Below are 12,344 nucleotides of genomic sequence, written 5' to 3' on the forward strand. Positions count from 1 at the left end.
ACATATCAAATTTCATATATATATAATAATATTAATATTATTACAAATATTAATATTTATATTAACATTAATAGTAGTAATGATAATGAAAGTAATGATAATAATATTATCATAACATTTATATTTTAACTTTGTAATTACATGTATTAGTATTACATGTTATTGTTTATGTAATCTTTATATTTATATGCTATATATAATAATACTATTAATACAAATATTACTACTAATATTGAAATAATATTTTTATTTGCAAATGTTGATATTATATCTTATGAGGAATATTCATTTGAGTCCATAAATTAAGTTGAGATTCAAGGGACCAATGAGAGCGCGACAAGTGTCGCGAAAATCACATGTGATTGAAAAAAAAATTCAAAAATTTTTTTCAAAAAAAATTTTTTTTTAATTTTTTTTCGAATTTTTTTTAATTTTTTTTTTTTACAATCACATGTGATTTACCTGCACAATCATATGTGATTGAATTGTACAATCACATGTGATTGGATTTGCCATGCATAATCACATGTGATTGGGTTTACAATCACATGTGATTGACATGCATAATCACATATGATTTAAAAAAAAATAATTCGAAAAAAAATTTTGAAAAAAAAATTTCGAAAAAAAAAAATTTCAAAAAAAAACAAATTTTCGAAATTTTTTTTTTCTCAATCAGATGTGATTTTCGCGCCACATGTCGCGTTCTTATTGGTTCCCTTGTTTTCAAACAAATTTATGGATGCAAGTGATTATAATCTTATTAGCTATGTAATATCTAATAATTATATTATATATCCTATGATAACATTTATTGGATATTGAATCATAAATATACATATAGATAATAATATCATGTATATATTTGTATATATTCTTATATTTATATTTATGTAAATATAATTACATATTTATTTACAGACCAAAGTTCGTGAATCGTCGGGAATAGTCAAAGGTTAAATGAATTCATATAAACAGTTCAAATATTTTTGAGACTCAACATTACAGACTTTGCTTATCGTGTTGAAAGCATAATAAGATTAAGTTTAAATTTGGTCAGAAATTTCCGGGTCGTCACAGTACCTACCCGTTAAAGAAATTTCGTCCCGAAATTTGAGTGTGGTCATCATAGCTACCAATAAAAATGTTTTCATGATGAATATGAGTTGATAAATAGAGTTTTATCATCATTGAGTGATATGGATAAACAATTCGATTACTCGAGGCGTACGAGTGAAGCTATCACAAAATAGTGAAATGAGAAAATAGAGATTTGTCTTATCTTCTGACTTAGTCACGGTGGATTTCCGAAATTCAAGGATTTGGAGAAAATCTTCGTAATAAGATTTGATTCTTCGGTATTTAAGGGAATAAGGATCCTCTTTGGTTAAATGCAACGATCTGTCTCGATTGTTCTGTATGATAATTTACTATAGATCCACCCCCCTTCGTTTCCTTTATATTTTGAGGTTCCATCCTTTTGTTTTTCCTCTTTCCGACTTTAAGTCAAGCGAATAATGGTTCAAAATTTGTAGGTATGAAGTTTCAGATGAACATGACTAATATTCTAAGAGAGAAATTGTAATAGTAAGATCATGATTGGTTAAATTATCAGAATTCAAGAGAAAGATATAACTATCAAGAAAATACGTTCTTGATTTGTTTGGAGATTGGGCAGAATGTAAGAGTCATGTAACATGGCACATGATGACGTTATAGTCTGTGAATCATCATGTTTCATTAGAAACTCAGTATGACTTACTGTAATATAATCACGTTGATCAAGTGTCATTATATTATACTAACTTATGCATCAGTTCTCAACATTACTTCAATAACATTCATATTCTAAACTCGAAAGTTTACAGAATATAGAAACTAACAGTTTCTATATGATGTAATACTGATAGCATGAAGAGATTAATGATTTCAGATATGAATAGTTATGAAAATATCTTCAGAAATATGGAGGATATTTATAATGAAAGATACGATGATATCTTGGAATTTCTAATATCGAAGGATGGTGAAGAAAATTTGTCCGCCAGAGTTTGGAGTCAGAAGCAAGGTATTCGCTAAAGATTTCATCAGAAACAGAATCATCAGGATTCTTAATGTACAAGTTTAGCCCTTGTGATTTGTCCACGACCTCTTTCATGGTTTGCTCAATCCGTTTTCCAGTTCCAACTTTTCTGAGCTTTTCCAACATACTATTCTTTATCATCAAACTTTCGATGATTAAGGTCATTTACGATTTTCTATGGTTTCTGTTGCTTCATTCAACTTTTTCAACATTCAAAGTATTGATTTGTGACTGACTGCTTTTTCAGAATTTCAGAATGAGAGATCATAATTCTAAGAGATAAATGTCATACATATAACTGTTGATGTAAATATGCTGTGAGTTTTCAAAGTACTTGATTGCTGATCCCGGTAATTGGTATGGCAGTTATTGTTACAAGATGCGGATGAGTATATGATAGAGTTTCTATAAATAAATATAATGATTTATCAGAAAGATTTAAGCCAAGAAGCAACGAGGTTGCTGGTACGTCTACTGATAATATGGTGGAATATAAAAGGTTTCCCGGTAACAATAAAAGAGCACACACATAAATCAAGGTTATAATAAGGTTGTTTCGAACGAAAAGTCAAAGTTGATTTGCTGGAGCTGTGACAAAATTTACTAATTTGGAAAGGGATTGTAAAATTATTTTCGGTAATAACAACGCCAAAGGAGCTATCACAGATACGTGTTAAACGTTTACTCAGGTTTCGAGAGTTTTCAAGTGCATAACTATATGCATCATCTCTTCTTACGTAGATGAAGTGCGATTGGTTCATCCTCTCGATTGAGGTGTTTTCAAGAATCATGAAAGGTTTGAACGCAGATTGTAATCGTCAAGATACAAATGAGATTTAAAATGAGATCAAGTGGCAAACTTGAAGAATTGTTTAGTTTCATATGTTATAGTCAATATTTTAATTTATTTTAATTGTCCAATGTTGGTAGTCCACAGTTGATAGTCCACATTGACAGTCCAATAATTCATATACAGTTTAATATATAATATTCGAATTAATTAATACGTGTCGTGACCCGTATACGTCTCAGACTCGATCACAACTCAAAGTATATATATTATTATAGAATCAACCTCAACCCTGTATAGCTAACTCCCGCATTACTGCATATAGAGTGTCTATGGTTATTCCAAATAATATATATAGATAGGTCGTTATGATATGTCAAAACCTTGTATACGTGTCCCGATATTTAAAGTGCGTAAAAATAAATAACAGAAATTAAATGACGATAAATAAAGTGCGTAAAGTAAATAACAGAAATTAAATGACGATAAATAAAATTGCGAGAATGTAAATTGTGATAATAAAATTGCGATAATTAAAGTGTAATCAGTTAGCTGGGAACAATTAGTTAGGAACAGTTAGCGTGGATTCTTAACAAAATTTCTCATAGTTAATTTGTTTGTTTCTAACAAATTTTATTTTGTCAAATGTTTTCTTCATTATGCCACTTGTTGGATTCTGATAGGTCAAAATCCAAATTTAAAATTGAATGAAAATGGTTATTCTGCGGTGAACGGATACGGATGCCGGTGGATGTAAGTAGGATAGTGAATAACTTTTGAATCAGATTCGAAGAATATACAGTGTAACTTATTAATGTGAAATTTAAATATTCCTCGGGTATTACCTACCCGTTAAAATATTTTCACCATTAACAGTTTGTACAAAAGAATTTTTAATTACAATCTTTATGAAAACATATATACATATATATTTTCTTCAAATGTAATCATGGATTTAATGAGTCAATATGATATTAAACTCATTTGATTTATCGTTAGAACAAGAATATACAATCTCTAACATATTAGAGATTACATAATCGCCATGTCGAACGAAGATAAATGATGTAGAACGATTCGTAGAACAATAATTATATTCGAGGTACATAATGAGATGTCAAGGCATGGATTGTTGATGGTACTGGTGTTGTTATTGATGGTACTGTTGATGCCGGTGATGTTGCTGAAGCTGGTAAGTTTTGCACCATGTTCTCCAAATTGATTACTCGAGCGCGAAGCTCGTTGACTTCTTCGATTACCCCGGGATGATTGTCGGTCGGAACGAGCTGATGAATAAGGTTTAGAATCTGAGTTATGATATAGTCGTGGCGAGATATTTAGGAAATGAGGATGAAATGGTGTTACGAACAGGTTCGCCGGTAAGTGCTTCAGGTTCTTCGCCAAAAGGTGAATTCGGTTAGTGGATGGGAATCGCCTTCTGCGCGTCTCCATTGATTAAGTTGTCTATGAATCCATCAGATGAATTGGGGATGGATGATTGGTTGATTCATTCTGGTGTCGTTGCTTCCGGAGCTTAGATGACTATACATTCTGAATAACTGTCGGGATAACTGTCGAAATCCGAGGGACTCGATCTAGTTGAGGGATTCATCTCGTACGATCAGATGAAGGATTTTCGATAAGAAATAGATTATAGGATGTAGATTAGTATCCTGCAATACATAATTTACATATGCATATATATTACTAAAATCCCATAAGTTACGGAGGAATCTACGGAAGCTATCAGGCAAAGGTAACAATAACAGATACGCTAAGATATGAATTAGCAGATATGCTAAGATATGAATTTTGTCTATACACTAATCATGCAATCAATGCAACATGATGTGTCTAGACTAACAATGATAAGCAAGTGATTCTCTAAGAATGATAAGCAGGTAATTTTCGACACGAAATGATAAGCAAAACTTTTGACATGCAGACACGGTCGAAGTCCAGACTCACTAATGCATCCTAATGACTTATCAGTTAGACACACTAATGCAGACCTGGTTTGCTAAGACCACCGCTCTGATACCAACTGTCAAACCCCGTCCTAATCCATTCGGACGAAGTCCATATCGATTATAAACGATTCACAACAGTTGATTACATCGCGAGGTATTTGACCTCTATATGATACATTTTACAAACATTGCATTCGTTTTTAAAAAGAAAAACTTTCATTACATCGATAGTTGATGACAAGCATACAATTTCATAATATATTCAAACTATAAATGACTTTATAATAATCTTGATGAACTTAACGACTTGAATGCAACGTCTTTGAAATATATCATGAATGATTCCAAGTAATATCTTTAAAATGAGCAAATGCACAGCGGAAGATTTCTTTCGTACCTGAGAATAAACATGCTTTCAAGTGTCAACCAAAAGGTTGGTGAGTTCATTAGTTTAACATAAATAAACATTTCCATCATTTTAATAGACCACAGGATTTTCATTTTAGTTCTCATAAATATACGTCCCATACATAGAGACAAAAATAATCATGCATATGGATTGAACACCTGGTAACCGACATTAACAAGATGCATATAAGAATATCCCCTATCATTCCGGGATCCTCCTTCGGACATGATATAAATTTCGAAGTACTAAAGCATGCGGTACTTTGGATGGGGCTTGTTGGGCCCGATAGATCTATCTTTAGAATTCGCGTCAATTAGGGTGTCTGTTCCCTAATTCTTAGATTACCAGACTTAATAAAAAGGGGCATATTCGATTTCGATAATTTAACCATATAATGTAGTTTCAATTACTTATGTCTATTTCGTAAAACATTTATAAAAATTGCGCATGTATTCTCAGCCCAAAAATATAAAGGGTAAAAAGGCAAATGAAACTCACGCATATAAATATTGTAAAACAGTTAATAAAGCATTTGCATGTATTCTCAGTTCCAAAAATGTAAAGAGTAAAAGGGAATCAGTAAACTCACCTATTGTATTTTGTAGTAAAAATACATATAACGATATTGAACAAATGCAGGGTTGGCCTCGGATTCACGAACCTATATCGATTATATAGGTTAAGACATATAATATACATGTAATAGTAATCAAACTATTTTCTATATTAATTATATGTCATATTACTTATAGTAATGTATTATCATTTCCAATATTATGTATATCTATTTATATATGTTATATTAATATTATACATATAAGTATTTATTTTTTTATATGCTATTAATAATAATATTTATATATCTGATAAAAATATATTTATTTCTTATATGTAACTTAATTAATATTATATAATAATAAATAATAACATTTTATTTTAAAAACAAAATAGTATGTAATTTCTTTATATAGTTATTATATGTGTACTAAAAGTAATGATTTTATAATAATACTAAGATAGTGTAAATAATAATAATAATAATAATAATAATAATAATAATAATAATAATAATAATAATAATAATAATAATAATAATAATAATAATAATAATAATAATAATAATAATAATAATAATAATAATAATAATAATAATGGTAGTAATAATAATTAAAATGAGTAAACTACCTTCAAGCCTTTTCTAAAAATAGATGCCTCAGACCGGGCTTGAACCAGCGACCTCTTGCTAACTTGACATGTACACTAACCGTTGAACCATTTCTATTTTTCTGATCTAATCTCAGACCCAATAATATTTAACCCGTATTATTATTTCCTGGCCCCGTATCATTTCGGCCCAACTTCATTATTTCGGCCCATTGTTTAACCTCGGCCCAAGTTCTATTATAAGTCCATTAACTTAATCAAAAATCACGGCCCAAGTGCAGGTTCCTAAGCCTAAAATAGATTACAACCTGGTGGCCCAAAAACACTAGTCCATTAAACCGAAGCCCAACTGACCATCTTTTCAGTCCAGATCAATACCAATTATCACGGCTTGTATCAATTATCAATTCCAGTAAAAAAGAAGGATAATACCCCGATTAAAATAATAGTTAAGTATGACCATGTGTATCTCACTCTTCTTTACAGCTCAATATCAATTACATCACTCCACTATGATTATCATATTCTTTTAATATGAATATCATCATCATTCTTTATCACCTTTGCGTTTTTTTAAAAAGAAAAACGGAATAGAAAACGTAAATATAGTTGTAAAGTCTTTTGGATGGAGTACAAGTGGGCACTCAAGAATTCCCCACCGAAAGTTGTTTTGTTTTTTTGTGCCTTATCGAACATATATAGAACTAATATTACAGCTACAATAGCAATTCTCTAATCGAAGCAATAATATTTAATAATTGCAGTTATGGTTTTCGATTAAGCAGGAAAGTATGCAGCAGCGTGGAAGTTGAATCATGTGGGTTGGTCGAATAAACATGAGTGATAAGGTGATGGTTTTTGGGTTTATTAGAAAACGACTAAAAGAAGAAAGCTGGACGGGTAGTATTAAGAAGGAAACATAAAATATAAACGGCAGCAATAATAGTGATGAGTGGTCGACGGTTATGGGTCTCGGTGTTGAATTGAAACAGAAAATAGCTGCATTAAACCTATTGGAGAGTTGGTGATGGTTGATCTCATTCGAAAACAGAAACAAGTTGGTAGTGGAAGTTAACCAGTGGTGGTTTAACAAAATTGTTCACAGCAGCCTTTTCAGTTGGCTAACTTGAAAGTTTAGTGATCTTTGGTGGTGTTGTGCTGGCCGGTTGTGGTATAAATGTAACAGAAACCAGAAACCCAATTGATGAAGTGGGTTTGTAGAAAAGTGGCGATGATGGTTATTCATGTGGTTGTGGTGATGAAGCTTCGGTTGATCAAACTAGAATCATAACGAGGTAGAGAGAGAGATAGTTAGATAGTTGTAAGGTGGCGATATGATCAAGGTTGATGAAGTGATGGTGAGGAGGGTGGTCTAGGGTGTTTCCCGATTGCAAATGCTTCGTGGCGGGTTTGTAGTTCGAATGCGTGTTGGTTTGTGAATGAAGAAGAATGTATGAGTACATGGGATGGGTTACGTTTAGTTAGCTAATCTATTTGTTTTATTCTGATAATGGGTGTCGACAGATTGTACAATTTAGAACAGAAGGAGAAGAAAAATAAACAGACACCTTTTTTATCTAATTGGATTCGTACACAATTTGATTTGGATATTTAACAACTTTAGACAGAAATTTTTTTTTACAGATAATTGATGTGGATGTGCCACGATTTCAATATCTATCTTTATAATTGATCGACTGATTAAGGAATACAAAGATTATATTAATAATACCTTTAATATTAATAATCATAATAATACTAAAAAAAATATAAATTCTGTTAATAAAATTAATAATAGAAATAATGACAATATTTATAATAATAATGATACCAAAATAATACTAAGAATGATAAAAATAATAATGATATTCAATATTAATAATATTAATAATAAAAAAAAATGATAATAATATTATTTATAATACAAATGATAACATTAGTTACAATAATGTTAATATTATTGGTGATAACAATAATACATATCAAATTTCATATATATATAATAATATTAATATTATTACAAATATTAATATTTATATTAACATTAATAGTAGTAATGATAATGAAAGTAATGATAATAATATTATCATAACATTTATATTTTAACTTTGTAATTACATGTATTAGTATTACATGTTATTGTTTATGTAATCTTTATATTTATATGCTATATATAATAATACTATTAATACAAATATTACTACTAATATTGAAATAATATTTTTATTTGCAAATGTTGATATTATATCTTATTAGCTATGTAATATTTAATAATTATATTATATATCCTATGATAACATTTATTGGATATTGAATCATAAATATACATATAGATAATAATATCATGTATATATTTGTATATATTCTTATATTTATATTTATGTAAATATAATTACATATTTATTTACAGACCATAGTTCGTGAATCGTCGGGAATAGTCAAAGGTTAAATGAATTCATATAAACAGTTCAAACATTTTTGAGACTCAACATTACAGACTTTGCTTATCGTGTTGGAAGCATAATAAGATTAAGTTTAAATTTGGTCAGAAATTTCCGGGTCGTCACAGATATACTGGCCTCTTTACCTGATTCTTCACTCTCTATAATTTCCATCATGGACGGTGGTGAGGTCCCTTCTGGTCTGACAAACCTGTTAGTCCAGACCAACTTGCCATTTACTCTTTTTTCAAATGTATTAGGAAGTACAGGATCAAGTTGATAGGTTGGGTTCATGATGGATATATCTACTTGGGCAGCAGCAGCATCAATGTCGTCATCAAAGAAATATTTCATTACCTGGGTACTTGCTCATTCACGCATTGGGTAATACGCTTAGCAGTTGTAAACCAGGAAGCAACAATCTTTTTCAATTTAAAATATTAATCTTTGACTTTTGCTGCCTCATCGTGAAGTTCTTGTAAAGCAAAATTCTTATTTTGAAGTGATGAAATTTCTTCTTTTAAAGATTTAATTTCACTGGTTTTGCAATCAAGTTTTTCATTTTAAGATTTAATTTCTGATTTAAAAACTTCTTCAAGTTTACTACCCCTGCAGAGATCAATGGTCAGGTAGTCAAACATTTTGGCATTTTCATCATCAGTATAAGTTCGAAAATTATCAACCTTATACAAATTTTAGATTTCCATCGAGGGTCATCAGCTCTCTGATTTGCTTCTCTCATATCAGCCATACACATGCTACCAGTATCATCGCTACTAACTTCCTCATCAATTTCCTTGGCCATCAAACACTTTCGACCAGATGCATAACTAATATCATCTTCACTATAAGATGTAGATGATGATGTACTGGTTTCATCCCAGTCATGATGCTCAGCAACTAACACTTTCTCTCGCTTCTTTTCTTTCTTATCACCCTTTGATTTTTCTTTCAGCTGGGCCTTCATGGCTTTGTACTTATTTTTGTACTTATTAGCTTTTGAGAACGACTGAGCCTGTGAAGAGGATTTCTTGGATATGCACTCAGATGCAAAGTGTCCTACCTTTTCACAGTTAAAACACTCAGTTTTTGAGCTACCAGCTGTCTTGCCTCTATAACCAGTACTAGGCTTCTTGCTAATTCTGTATGGTTTACTGGTTTTGCTACGATTGAATTTTTTAGACTTTCTAGCCAGTAGAGCCATACTTTCAGCAAACCCTTCAACATCATCACTATCACCACTGTCATTAGACTCAGACTCAGTCACTTCATCATCTTGTAGTGCTTCTTCTTTAGCCAGTAACTTTTAAACCAGTAAAACTTTTTGTGTTTTTCTTTTAGAAGCAGCAACTGAGGCAGCATCTTCTATCTTAGTAGATTTTGAAGTGGTGGGGGTTGACTTATGATTTTATTTTAAGTTTAGTTCAAGTTTTTCTTCTGACTTCTCATGGTTTCAAAGAGTACCATAGAGAGAAGACATGTCAAAAATTTTCAAAGTCTGTGTGGTCCTTAGTTGGTAAGTAATGGTTTTCCATTTTGCTAGATGTGAGTCAATAAATTTGTTGACCTGTTCAAAATTGGTATAGGTGACATCTACACATTCTAGGTCAATAACCAGTGAGTTAAACCGGTTAAAAACATCTTTTAAAGACTCATTTTTGTAGGCAAAGAAAAGTTCATAGTCCCTTTTTAAAGCAATTATATTTTTTTTTTGCCTAACCTCATCTTTTCCTTCATATGTAAGGTCGATAGCTTTAGCTGTTTTCTTCTTTTTAATCAGTTTAAAAATATGATCAGGTAAAGTTATAGCTATTTTGATTTTAAGGTTAAGTGCAACACGATGCCTATCTTTATCTTCCCATTTGTTATATGGGAGAATGATTTATCTAGCCTCAATGGCAAGAGAATCTTCAGTAGCAGGTCTAGCGTCAATTGTTTCTTTTGGGATAAAAGGGCCGTTTTTGATAATGCCAGTCATAAGTGGGTCGGTTGATTCCTAGTGGAATAAAAATTTATCTCTCCAAGTTTAATAATCCACTTCATTAAACTTGGGTGGTCTGCATGCAAAACCATTTTCAAGATAGCTTGAATTACTAAAGGTGGCCATTGATGATAACGAGTTCAGATCCAAGATATTAATTATCAAGACTGAAGCTTTGATACCAGTTGTAGGTCCCGATTAACAATAGGAAGTATTGTAGAGGGGGTGAATACAATTTCTTTTGTTTAAATCAAATAATAATACTTAAATTGTAATTTAAACATACATAATAAATAAGAATCAAAGGTAATTTTCAACGTTATTCTTTTATTGATATAAATCTCAAAGAATCACAACAATCACAAGGCGGAAATAGATTGTTGGTTGATACAGATTACACCTAAATAGCTTAAGAGGAATTCTTAAAGCTTTATAAGGTTGACTCTATTTATAAATTAAATCCCACACCACCAAATATTTACAATAGTGGATGTCTCTATATATAGGAGTCCTATTAACCAGGTAATAGTTCTACTGTCCACTGGTACAAAGGATGTTTGTATTTGTACCCTAGCCAACAACTGCATCAGAAGGTGTGCCCCTTTTTTCCTCTTTGAGGGCTATTTGCAGGAACACCCCAATGTTGCACGGACATACTATTTAAATAAACAAATAGAATGTTAGGTTCCCTAGGTGTTAACAAAGTATAACGCGTGTCTGCACATGCGTTAAACTTCAGCATTCTCACATGGTCTTGTAAGGTCACTTGTTAGCCGCCAACGTGTGTCATATCTGTCCAACTTTGTATTCGACTCTTGTTGAATAGTACCATTGATGTAGACCATACAGGGAAACCATTATGCTTGTAATGGAGCATAATATATCAGGTGTTCTCTTTACTGCTTAACCAGCTGAGCTAGTACTTCACCTGATCTTCTATACTGACTGGCACACATCCTGTGCTGGATGAAGTAATGATGTTCTCTTGGGACGATCGAACTGGGAGCAAACTAGACACACTAGACTCAGCATACAATGCTGATTATAAAATAAACTATGCTGGTCGCACATAACATTAAGTGTACTGATTATGGTTTTTGTCATAATTAAATCCTTAATTACTCTGGGGACTCAACAAAAGACTTGATTTTTATCAACATAAAAATAATAAAAGTGTTACATGTAGATGGAAGTTACAACCTTTTGCAATAATTACTCTGGGGACTCAACAAAAGACTTGATTTTTATCAACATAAAAATAATAAAAATGTTACATGTAGATGGAAGTTACAACCTTTTGCAACCAAGGTGCTAAAGATGACAACATTCTTCAATTTTTCAAAACTACAACAAGTTGTCATGGATCTTTGAGCTAGAAGTTTAGATCTTCATGATTTCAAGAGACCATAAGCTAGAAAGCTTAGATCCAACAAGATCTCAAGAGAACATAAGCTAGAGAGCTTAGATGTAACAATTTTTATGAGACCATAAGCTAGAGAGCTTAAA

The sequence above is a fragment of the Rutidosis leptorrhynchoides genome, chromosome 5, assembly GCF_046630445.1.
Source record: "Rutidosis leptorrhynchoides isolate AG116_Rl617_1_P2 chromosome 5, CSIRO_AGI_Rlap_v1, whole genome shotgun sequence".
Taxonomy (NCBI): domain Eukaryota; kingdom Viridiplantae; phylum Streptophyta; class Magnoliopsida; order Asterales; family Asteraceae; genus Rutidosis; species Rutidosis leptorrhynchoides.